Raw genomic sequence first — 13457 nt, 5'->3', positions numbered from 1 at the left:
GTAATTCAGTTGATGCTGGGGAAAGACTTCCTAACACAAAGGCCTGTGGTGGGAAGACTTTAGAATGCTTTAAGACTGAGGAGGTCAATAGCGATAGTGGTGAGGATGGCAAGTTTGCAAGGTCACCTAAGCACACACTCTGGTACCTTCGAACTTTATCTAATTATTCTTGCTAATTAAGGAATGACCTCCATTATTTCTAGCCAATAAAGGAATACAAGTTCCACTGGTGTTTTCTCATTTCCAAGCCCCCAAGACGAAGTCCAGATTGCATCTCCCTGGTTGCAGCTCATCTCTTGGGTCCTTTATAAATCGAAGCTGGTTAGTCATGTAAGAATCTGAGCTTTTCATTGAGGCTGGAGGGGGGTGGGGGTGGGGGTGGGGAGGAGGGTAGAGACTTGTCTGCTTTCCAACCAGAAGAATTAAGATTCTCATAGAAGATGGAAGAAATGATAGTAACATCCCATCTCACACAGAATTTCCTGCTGTTCGCTTCTGTTTCTTATACACAGGCACATTATTTCACTCCCATACTCTCTGTCCTAATTGATGAGTTTTATACCATAGTGACAATTATCTTATAAGCCATGCATAATATTTTCTCCTGTGGGTACAGCCATAAAATCAAAGATTATGAGCTGAAAAGGAAGGACTTTAAAGATCCTTGGGTCCAAGGCTTTCATTTTACAAAGAAGGAAACTGAGGTCCAGGATATACATGACTAGCCCCAATAGAAAGCCAAAGAGCCAAGATTCCACCCCAGGTCTTTTGACTCTCAATATATCCCTATTGGTCTATCCTTTTTTATAGTTAAATCCCAAACTCTTTTAGAGTGGGCTTGTGATCCTAATAAAAACTACATTTCTTATATCTAGCAAGAACTTTGTATACATAGAAATTCAGACTATCCTATGCAGTGTGTTATAATGGAAAGAAGACCGGATTTGGGATCAGAGGATACTTAGTTCCCATTCTGCTTCCACTTAAAAAAAAAAACCAACCCCTATCTATATGAGCTGAGGCAAGTAATTTTGCAGGTGGGTTTCTTTACCTTTAAATTAGGGGGTCAGACTGGTTATGTGACCCTGGGCAAGTCACTCAACCCCTATTGCCTCAAAAAAAGCAACAACAAAAAATGAGTGGGTTGGACTAAGCTAACTATAGTAAATTAATGGAATGGAATGCTATTGTTTCATAAGAAATGAAATACAAAAAAAAAGAAATGAAATAGATGGTTTAAGAGGAACATTGGAAGAGTCATATGAACTGATTCACAATGAAGTGAGCTAAAACAAAAGAACAATCTATATGATAAAAACAGCATTGTTTGGGCAGCTAGTTGGCACAGTGGATAGTGCACTGGCCCTGGAGTCAGGAGGACTTGAGTTCAAATCCGGCTTCAGACACTTGACACTTACTAGCTATGTGACCCTGGGCAAGTCACTTAACCCCACTTGCCTCACAAAAACAAAACAAAACAAAACAAAAAAAACAGCATTGTCAAGACAAACTATTTTGAAAGATTTAAAAACTCTGATCCATGCAATGACCAACCAGAACTCTAGGGGACTGATAAGGAAGTATGCTACCCATTCTTGAAAGAGAGATGATGGACTCAGGCTGTAGAATGAGCCTTATTTTTTGGACATATATGGCCAGTGTGGTCATGTATTTTGCTTGACTTTGCATATTTATCACAAGTGTTTCCTTTTTCTTTTTTTAGGGGAGAGAGAGAATATTTATTAATTTGAAAAATAAAAAATAATAAACTTAAAAATAAAGTGCAAGAATTGCACTAAATCATTCCCAATGTCTCCTCAAGCTCCAGATCAATGAAAACTCTTGTCCACAAGAAAATTTTCCACAATGATCTGGACTCTTATTCACTCAGCTCCCTGGACAGGCTTGGGGCTGCTGGGAATAACGTAGAACTGAGATGTCAGGGTTAAGGTCAGTCTCGGGGTAATGAGGAGGTAGAAGAGTCAAGACTACATTTCAAAGTCAACCATAAATGACATTTGCATCCTTCCTTATCTTACCTACCTCTTCCTCTATATACTTGACACCTCCAACTCATTATGGGAAATACAGAGATACAGATCTGTTTCTTAAATGAGGTGATATGTACAGAGTTGAGATGTCACTTGGAGAGGGGGAGGGACAAATTCCTTCAAAGTTGCTGTAGGTAGTGAAAGTCTCTTTCCAAAGAGTGCCGATTCCCCCAATCCTAAAATGTCGTCTCTTTTACAGCCCTCTGTAGAATGGTTTCAAGTCCCTTTCCTCTCTGCCTCCTCTCCCCCGTCCCAATAATCCAAGTCTACTTCATGAAGTCAATAGAGGTCTTTGCTCATCTACTGCTCTCTGAGAGAGTTGGGATGGTAGACACCTCTTCAGCTCTCAGAGCCTGAGCCTTAGTTACTCCACAGATGCTAAGGAATAAAATCTCTAAGCAGTCCGATGGCTCACTGCCATCAGGTAGTTCCCCTGCTTTCTCTCCTGGGTTTTGGCCCAGTTTGAGTATTTGTCAGAATATCCCTACTCTGTAAATGGATTGGGAGGAGAGAAAGTTTGTTCAGTTGCAGAATTTTTTTTTTTCTGAAGAAAAGGAGGGTCAGTAAGCTAAACTATTCTTATGAAGATCATATTAGTTCTTATCACATAGTTATAAGGGTGTCTCAAAAATCTTAATGCTGGTTTAAGCTACTAAACTGGCACTAAGACTTTTAGGACATGCTGTGTATTTTAAATGCTTTCACATGGGGGGCAGCTAGGTGGTGCAGTGGATAAAGCACCAGCCCTGGATTCAGGAGGACCTGAGTACAAATCCGGCCTCAGACACTTGACACTTACCAGCTGTGTGACCTTGGGCAAGTCACTTAACCCTCATCACTGCCCCACCAAAAAAAAAAAAAAAAGGGAAAAATGCTTTCACATGGAGAAATATAGGAAATGGACTGTGAGTTCACAGGTATCAGGAGCTCCCAATTGAGAAAGTTTCTCCCCTACCAATACCAACTTCTCTGAAATTGATAAATTGTCGAGAGTTGCCCAGAGCTCTGAAATGTTAAGTGACTTGCCCAGGGTCACATAGTCAATATATATAAGAAGCAGGAGCAAATACCACTATGAAGAATGAACCCACCACTTTTACCACCATAAATTTCCAGCAATGGGCAGATAATCCCAGGATCCCTGGATAGTGCATCATCCCTCAGACCACCAGCCCTCCTTTGATCCTAGCCTCTGCAGCCATCATCCAGGACAGCAATCCCTGTGCCTAATGGGCCTACCATCCCCATCAACTACTAACCAACCGCCACCCCTAGGCCAGGCAAGCCAACCTAGCTAAAATGGCAAGGCACTGGGAGAGAGAGAGACAGGAGGCATCATGTGATGGTTAAGTCAAATTTCTGCCACCACATCCCCTCAGACTCATATGTAGATAGGCCAGGACCCAAAGCCCAACAGTTCTGTGTCCAGTTCAGTCTCCATAGCCAGCATGCAGAGAATCAATTGTGGAAAGGGGACCTGGCAACTCCCTCTGCAGCCTCTACTTCCTTAGGAATTTTAGCTACTTCATCAAGGCCTGGGGGGAAAAGTTCTTACTACCAAAGTCCTCGGCATTGTAAAATGGTTTAACATTAGAAATGTGGTGGCTTTACCAGTGGGGAAAACACATTAAAGGAAATGAATTGCCATTTCCTTTGCACACTGAAGACCTAAAGGTTTCTCTATAACTTGCCTTTGAGTGGGCAGAGGGAGGGAAGACCAAGAAAGACCTCCTGCCAAAGGTTAGGGTTAAGTGACTTGCCTAGGGTCACATATGCTTCAAGGACAAGACTTGGAACCAATTCTTCTTGACTTAGAGGTTAACTTTCTATCCACTACACCACACTGACTCTAAAGGGTCAATCAGATAAGAAATGTTGCCAGGAGTGGGTTGTGGAGCAAGACATAACATGAAAATGTTCCGTGTAAAGTTTTTGTGTTTTCTTGGCATGGCACCATGAACTGCTAGGGTTCACCAGTGCTGGGAACTGTATGTGAAGACTACAGATGTGGATGTGAAGAGAGGAGTGTCAGGTTGAGAGGTACTTGCTGTAGGGTATTAAAAAGGAGAAACCACGGGGCAGCTAGGTGGCACAGTGGATAAAGCACTGGCCCTTGGATTCAGGAGGACCTGAGTTCAAATCCAGTCTCAGACACTTGACACTTACTAGCTATGTGACCCTGGGCAAGTCGCTTAACCCTCATTGTCCTGCCCCCCCCCCAAAAAAGAAAAGAAAAAAATACAAATGTTATTTCTGGGTGTGCAAAGAATACATGAACCAAACATTTGAGCATCCACCCTCTTCATGTTCCTTCAGCATTGACCGTATCTTATGAAACATTGTGACTCTGTCTGTGCTCCTACCTTCCTCCTTTTGAGGGGAACAAAATGTTTGTATGGGATTCTGGTATTGGAGGGAGTAAAGAGCATGAGGAAGTTTTGGTTTTGAAGGAGGATGTATGGCAAACATTTGGTTTTTACCTTTGAAATCTCTTCTAAGGATTTTAGTAGACTACGGGTTCAATCAATGTGAGTCAATAGCATGATATCACAACCAAGAAAGCTAATGTGATCTTTGGCCACATTAAGTTAGGTGAAGTGTCAAGGACTAGGAAGAGGAAAGCCCTGCTCTTCTCTTCCAGGTTGTACAACATAAGGAGTATTGTATTTGGTTATAGGCACCACTTTTTAAGCACATTCATAATCTAGATAATACACGGAAAATGGGGGAAAGGGAAGGGAATAACATTTATATAGCACCTACCATGTTCGAAGTGCTATGCTAAGTACTTTTACAAAGTAAAATCTCATTTGATCCTTAACACAACTCTGTGAGGTAGAAGCTCCATTTTTGCAGTTGAGGAAACTATGGCAAATAGGTTAAGTGACTTATCCAAAGTCACATAGCTAGTTAGTGTCTGAGGCCAAATTTGAACACTTCCTGACTCCACTGCATCCCCACCTACCTCTGCAGGAAGGGACCAGCATAGTAAAGAGACTGAAAACCATGTCATGTGAGAATCACTTGAAGTGACTGAGGGTATTTAGCCAAGGGAAGAGAAGACAGGGAAGTGGAAGGTAGTGGGGAATTAAGGCTTGAAGGCCTGTAGCATAGGAAAAGAAACAGACATCCTATGGAGGGCAGAACTACAAAGAATGTGTGTAAATTGCTGTTTGGGACAAACTGCCTCAGTTTATCCAAATAACTCGAGGAGACCACCAAGTCAAGCAGAGACAGATTTATTACATCCTCATGAGGACAGGCAAAACCCAATTACACATTGAAGTCTTGCAAAGATATGCCCAAACCTCTAGGTTTTTATAGTAATCTTGAAAAGGACTGTCCCCACGTACGCCTAGGGTGGATGAGCTCACAATCTAATATCCAATCCTGTCTCACCCAAGATGCGTACCCAGCTCATGATCCATGTTTGGAGACATGTCCAAGAACAAAGGGGAGAAGGGGAAGGGGTACAAGTCTGAGGAATGTCAAAGAAAGAGCGAGGCAGAAATCACTCCCTTATCTGACTGCAATTTATCATGACAGGGACTGGGATTCTGACGTGTGAGAGGGGAATTTTTTTATTACAGGCCATAAACTAAGGTGTAGCTGGCATGTGGGAACTAAGCAGAAGTAAAGTAAATAGTGCTAATTGGTAGAACTGTGACAAGTAATAAAACTTACTGGGGGACTGAATATCTCCCAGACCCCATCCCCAAAGTTTACAGAACTGTCCCAAGTCCATTATCTCAACAATAAAACTTAAAGGAGACAGTGAGAATTTGACAAGCAATTAACTTTTAGGCAAAGTGAGAAGCTAGCTATTCTCAGGGGGCTAGGTATCTTTCAGAATCCATCCTCAGAGTTTAATCTGACTCAAATCCATAATTGTCCCACGCAGTTGCAAAGTAAGAAAACAAGACTCATAAGAAAAAAGATTTGCAACAATCAGAGCTGTCCAAAGTACAATGGGGTACCTCTCAGCATGTAGTGGGTTCCCCTTCAATAGAATTCTTTTTTTTGTGGGTCAATCAGGGTGACTTGCCCAGGGTCACACAGTAAGTATTAAGTATCTGAGGTCACATTTGAACTCAGGTCTTCCTGAATCCAGGACCCATGCTTTATCCACTGCACCACTTTGCTGCCCCTACTAGAATTCTTTTTTTTTTTTTTTTTTTGGTGAGGCAATTGGGGTTAAGTGACTTGCTCAGGGTCACACAGCTAGTAAGTGTCAAGTGTCTGAGGCTGGATTTGAACTCAGGTCCTCCTGAATCCAAGGCCAATGCTCTATCCACTGCGCCACCTAGCTGCCCCTAGAATTCTTCAAACAAAAACTGAACGACCGTTTGTCAGTTACATTGTAGAGGGGAGTCTTGTTCAGGTGCAGATCAGACTAGATGGTTTCTGAAATTGCTTCTGACTCTAAACTCTGTGATTCTGATCATTAGATGCCTCTTCTTCCCTTCTCCACTACAGCTGATCTTATTTACCATTCTTTGCATGTTCCTCAGCTGATGCTTCTTTGGTAAAGAAGTGACCCAAATTTGTTGCTGTTTTGAGGTCTAAGAATCCTTCATTTAAGAGTAAGGAACCTCAAGCCATTGTTTTAATTTCATTTGATCTATGGAACATCTTTATTTTCTCTTTCTTTCGTGTACCCTTTGCTCAGAGCTATGCTCACATTGAAAGACCACTCAAAGTGCTGCCACAATTTGAGTCACCCAGCTTGGAAACACCCTTCGTCCACTATACTGTTATGGGCCCAAGGCACCCCAGAAGTTCTCTGGGGGCACATCAAAGAACCTTCTCCTTGAAAAACTAAAACTAAACCAGAGCACAGATACACCTAGAGAGATAAGAACCAGTTTGGACTGAGCTAGCTCCAGGACCTCCACACTTCATTCAAGTCTCCCTCAACCCTGGGGTGACAAAATTAGGTGGGGCTGCTTCCTTTGTGTTGAGAAGAGATCTGCAGCCACCCCTCACCCAAATTCCTCCAGCCACCACCAGTGGGGGATGGTCCTCCCTCACTAAAGGAACTTTCCACCGTGAGATGGTCACTCCCATCAATTCCCTATAAAAGTACCTGTCAGTCTCCTCGAGGAGATTGGTATCTCAAAGCCACATGCTTTGTGCCATGCCTCTCTCCCCATGAGAAGTCCAAGGATTTCTTTCATGGTTTCCATGTGCTCACATAATTAGTCTTATCTTCAATTTGTGGTTTCTTTGCAGGAATCTTGTTAAACCACTTGCTGTTTTTTGAGCACTATGTTAATTAAAAGTAGATTTTATCAGTAAATTCACTTTACCAGGCACAAGTAAACTGAGATATGATGCTATATAACTCTAGTAAGAAAGAATAGGTAAAACTTTTAAAAGAGACCAGTGGTAGATCATTACCCAACTCATATATTTAATAGACATGTACATAAAAATAAAAGAAGGGAACAGAGTATATAGGTTATGCCCATCAAAGGAAAAAAGAGTGGATGGGAGAGACAATGATAACAAATAACAAGGAGAAGGAAGAACCACTCAACTCTTACTTGGATTTTTAAAAATCTATCAAGGAGAATGACTTTCAGGTTAGAAATGAAAAGAAGGAAATAAGCATCTATATAATGCCTACTATGTGCTGGACACTTTGCTAAGCACTTTACAAATACTATCTTGTTTAATTACCATGACATTCTTATGCTATTATTATCCCTATTTGGCAGTTGAGGAAACTGAGGCAGGCAGAGGTTAAGTGACTTCTCTAAGGTTACACAGCTAGTAAGAGGCTATATTTGAACAAAGGACTTCCTGACTCCAAGCCCAGTACTCTATCCATTGTTCTACCTACCTGTCTAGGTGGCTAGAAACAAAAATGGTTAATGAGGACTTGAAACCAAAGATAAGTGAAGAGATGATGCCTATCTGTCCTCATAGATTTCAAGTCACTTGACTTGAATGGACTACAGCCTAGGTACCGAAACAGTTTATTTTTATGATTACTAAGTTGCTGATTGCAACATTTATTTAGTCATGGTAAAAGGGAGAGGTAACACAGACAAGACAAATATATTAATTTCTAAAAGGGAAAGAAGGTGAATTCTTTGAACCATTACCTTCATTTTAATTCCAGGCAAAAATTCCTGAATACATTAATTAAATATGGTTTGTGAGCATTTGGAAAAGGAAGTGGCAAACAATTCAACAGTTATTAATATGCATGGCACTATGCTAGATGTGGAGAAAATAAAGACAAAAATTAAACAATACCTTCCCTTAGGGAGTTTATTATATTGACCTATTGGGTCATCCCATGGACCATGCTTAGAGTTACAATTACTGGTTCTGGTGGAACCTGTGGTTGCTGGCAGCCATATATGGCTCAAGGCTAAAGGGCTTGCACATGACAGAGTTCCTTGATTAGCAGCAGAGCCAAAACAGCTGATGATTCAGTAGATACACAAAGGAGAGCTATTTGGCCCTCTACTTCTTTCTTCCTCTTAGTTTATAAATCCTATCAGGACAGTTTAAGTGGCCCTGTTTCTCACCATCAGCTTTTATGCTACCATGAGTACATGGCATCTAGATCACATCTTTCCTGGGCAAGCCTGAGCCTGGATTTGGATGTAGTCATTTTTTGTTTTTTCTTCCTAATTTGAGGTGAATAAGTATCTCAGGATGGACATATTCTGGCTTGGAGGATATCCTGTGAGTTCAAGAAGTGCAAGGGTTTGGGGTCCTATGAATTTGAGAGGTTTTTTGGCTGAAAGGGAAGCTTCTTTTAGAGAGAAGAGACACCAACAAGAGCATTGCTTCAAACCTGGCCCTTTTGCCAGTAGACATGGGAATCAATCTCTCAGGATTATTTAGGGATGATGAAGCAGTCTCTTATGGCTTCCCATTCAGGAAAGGAGGGTATCAAAGATTGAGTCAGAGAGCTAACCACCTTTCATAGCCTATGAGTTAAAAGTGCTCTGTTTGCATCTTTTAAAAAATAATAAGCATTTTAATTTATAGTTTTGAGTTCCAAATTTTATCCCTCCTCTCCCTCCCCTCTCCTCTCCCTGAGGAGGTAAGCAAACAGATATGAGTTATACATGTGTAATTCTGTAAAATATTACTATATTGGGGGCAGCTAGGTGGCCCAGTGGATAAAGCACCGGCCCTGGATTCAGGAGGACCTGAGTTCAAATCCGACCTCAGACACTTGACACTTACTAGCTGTGTGACCCTGGGCAAGTCATTTAACCCCCATTGCCCCGCAAAAAAAAATATTACTATATTAGTTATTTTGTACAAGAAAGTTTGAATAAAAAGAAAGTGAAAAATAGCATGCTTCAGTTTGTTTTCAATCAATATCAGTTCTTTCTTTGGAGGTGGATAGTATGTTTCATCATTAGTCCTTTGGGATTGTTTTGGATTATTGTATTGCTGAGATTAGTTAAATCATTCACAGTTCTTCTTCAAACAATATTGCTGTCTCTGTGCACAATCTTCTCCTGGTTCTGCTTACTTCACTATGTATGAGTTCATACAAGTCTTTCCAGGCCTTTCTGAAATCATCCTTCTTGTCATTTCTTATAGTACAATAATATTCTATCACCTTCAGATACCACAGCTTGTTCAGCCATTCCCTAATGATGGGCATTCCTTTGATTTCCATTTCTTAGCCACCATAAAAAGAGCTGCTATAAATATTTTTGTGCAAATAAGTCTTTTTATCTTTTGGGGCATGTATTTGGGATATAAAACTAACAGTGGTATTGCTGGATCAAAGAGTATGCACAGTTCTATAGCCTTTTGAGCATTGCTTGCATCTTTTTTGGGGGGGGGCTGGTTCCTGGTTTGGGATTCTCTTTTGTAACTCCTAGTGAGGAAAAGGGAATTTGTTTTCTTGCAAGCCCCTCTCCCCAACCCCTTCAACTGCTCTGGGGCTATGAGAACATATACTTATCTAGGAGAACTTGAGATGACACTTCAAACCTCCAGCTGCCTCTGTTTTGTGTTTCTCTCCCTTAGCTCAGATCACAAACATCAATCCTGAGAAATGGATGTTATTGGATACTTTGGGTGTTTAAGAGTTCCTAAGTTGGATGATAGTTGTCTAGCTAGAGGTGAAAGCTACAATAGCTTCTTGGAGGAAAAGGGCATCAGCTCGAAGAGAGTTCTGCAGCTAAAATAATTAAAGAGGAGGCATGTAAGACTGGCCAGAAGGTCTGGACTTCATGAGTTGCTTAGATGGTATAGAGCTAAGGCGAATGTAACATGTATTCAATAAGTCAGTCAATAAGCTTTACATGGCTGCTATGTATTGGTACTTATGCTAAGCACTTGAAATACATAGAAAGACAAGAAGACAGTCCTTGCTCTCAAGTAACTCAGTCTAATAGGAGAATTTAGAGGTTAGGCTCTACCAATACTACAACTAAGTGCAGAGTGGAGCCCCTTTTTGTGAGAGGAAGTCTTCCCTGGACTGCAGGTAGCATCACCAAGAAACCCTTCCTTGACCCCATTTGCATCTTTCTTGGCAAAGATACTAGAGGTTTGCTATTTCCCTTTCCAGCTCATTTTACAGATGAGGAAACTGAGGCAGACAGGGATAAGTGACTTGCCCAGGGTCACATAACTAGTAAGTGTCTGGGGCCACATTTGAACTCAAGAGGACTACAGGTCAGACACTCAATCCACTGTGCCACCCAGCTGCCTGCAGGATCCCTGCTAGGGCTCTTTTCTGTTCTTTTTGCTTCTATTTGACTCCTGCCATGCTACTATTATAGTTCTTTGACAAAGTCATTGGGCTCTGAGATACTTTCTTCATTGAGCTGGAGCTCTCTGTTGATACATTCATTTTCTCTGCTACATTGCTTTCTTCTGGTATTGCTGTTGAGATGCCCTCTTCTGGATAAAAGGCCCTTCTACTTTTCAAATAAGCTGCTGTTGCCCCCTTTTGGTTTCTAGTTCCTGTGCAGTCTCTTCCATCATAGAGCAAAGGTTACATGAGCCCATTTCACTTTCCAGTTCATTCTACACATGAGAAAACTGAGGCAAAGAGGGAAAAGTGACTTGCCCAGGGTTACACAGCTGGTAAGTATCTGAGGCCAAATTTGAACTCAGGTTTTTCTAACTCCAGGCCTGGTACTCTATCCACTGTGCCACCTAGATGTTCTATATATCAATGTTAATTATTATTAATACATATTATTACTATTATTAAAACAGGATGGATTAGAAAACTAGTAAGAATTAAAGAGAGACAAAAAAGTAATTGTGATGTGGAAAGGAGATATCTTCTTCATCCTCTTCATTTTATCAATATCTCCCTTCAAACAGAAAACTATTCCCTTCCACATACATGTATGTATATATGTATTATGATGTATAAAAATCTAACTATGATGTCTAAAAATCTAATGTGTGGTCACCTTAAATTAGAAACTCATAGCACCAGTCTTTGGGGCATTAAGCATTTATTAAAGTATAATAGGGGTTAGTAAAGAGAACATGTGGAGAAAGCAAGAACCTAGCTCCCTGCACCTTCTGCTCCTATCTCGACCTCCAACAGAAAAAAGAAAGATCCCAGTACTCCCCGAGTAGAAGCTCCCTGTGGCCCACTGAGGCATGGTTCCCCTCTGGGGGAACACATTAGAATCCACATTTAGAATCTTAAATTACACAGTTTGGTGACCACGAAGGGATAACCGAACGTTCATCTTCTGATCTTCTGATTGGGTAAGATTTCCCCTCCCTTGTCCCCTTAAATTGGAAAGAACTACCAAGTATAGGCTATTTTAAATTTCAAATGGATCTTTTAAACATCCTAAGTACCCCTTTTTTAGCTTTACCTTCACTAATCAGAGATGTTGGCCAGCTTGAATTTGAATATATTTTTATTACTCTTTGTGGTTTTGTAGGGCTTTGTGGTGTGGTATGGAGAATTTGGCATGCCCTAGATAATATTAGAATAAAGATGATTCCCTGGGATTCCCCATTAGGAAAGCTACTTATGGATTGGAATGAGGGAAAATTTAGACTAAATAGAACCATGACCAGAGGAGAGCTTATCAGACTGTGTTTTATGTAGCATGAGGAATTACAGGAAGAATGGCCCAAATATGGGTCATTTGATCCCCAAACATTGAGGCATTTGCAAAGAACCCTAAGTAGATGTCCACCTGAACATTTACGTTATTGGAAAATCTGGGCCAGAGCAAGTGAAAATTATCATACTAACAATATAAAACGAGGAAAATCCAGGCCCCAGTTTACATCTGAGTCTGCCACCCAAACTGAAACAATAGACTGGCAGAAAGACATGGCCTGCCAAACCGAAACGCCCAATAGTACAACTAAATCCAAGGCCATTCAGACTGAAATTCCAAATGACCCAACTCTTATTCCCTCGCCCTCTACTTCCTCCATGCCAAACAAACAAATAAAGAAAGAAAGAAAGAAATGATTCCCCTGTAGAGGAGACAGAAAAAGTAAAAATTTTTCCCCTTCAAGAGATCCTCGCCCATGGTCAAAAAGGTACTATACATAAGCTCAGACAATACACACCTTTTACACCCAAGGATTTGGCTTTATGGGGACAAAACACTCCTAAATTTGATGAAGATCCCACAGAAGTTATCAGGCAGTTTAGAGCAATTTTTAGAGCATATCAGCCCACTTGGAATGATGTTACTGACCTTATGGAAATAATATTGTCCCCAGGAGAAAGAGCAGATATAGTAGCGGCAGCAAACAGCCTGGAAGCCATGGGAAAGGTTGATATTGGGTGGCCTATTCAAGACCCTGACTGGGACCCCAATAACCCTGAGCATTTTGATATGTTGAAAGATGCAAGGGAAACATTGCTGAAGGCAATGGAATCCTGTATTAGAAAGACTGATAACTGGCAAAAATTTATAGATACAGTTCAGGGACCTGATGAGAGACCTAATAGATTTTATGACAGGCTGTGTAAGTATGCCAGGCAATATGCTAGACTAGACCCATTAGACAGTAGAGACGCCCATATTATCTGCTCTCATTTTGTAAACCAGTCATTACCAGAAATTCGGAAATATTTTAAAAAGCAATGTCCTGGGTGGAATAGTTTGAGTCCTGACAGACTTAAAGAAATAGCAACATATATTTATGAAGGAAATGAGAGAGAAGAAAGGAACAGACAGGACATTTTAGCTCCAGTGCAGGAAACAACAGGGCAGAGAAACTGGAAAATTGAAAATCGTTATCAACCCCCTAAATTTTGTGAGTACTGCAAAAAACAAGGACACTTCTTGAGGGAATGTAGAACTAGAAAACAAGACCTTAAGAGGACAATGACTGAGAGCCTTGAGGAATTCTTTGGGGGAAATCGAAATAATTTTGGAAACTTTTATCAGAAAGGAAACAACCGGAGTAATTATA

Source organism: Dromiciops gliroides, chromosome 5, assembly GCF_019393635.1.
Source record: "Dromiciops gliroides isolate mDroGli1 chromosome 5, mDroGli1.pri, whole genome shotgun sequence".
NCBI classification, from domain to species: domain Eukaryota; kingdom Metazoa; phylum Chordata; class Mammalia; order Microbiotheria; family Microbiotheriidae; genus Dromiciops; species Dromiciops gliroides.
The sequence above is the reverse complement of the archived record's forward strand: the minus strand, read 5'-3'. Positions refer to the sequence as shown.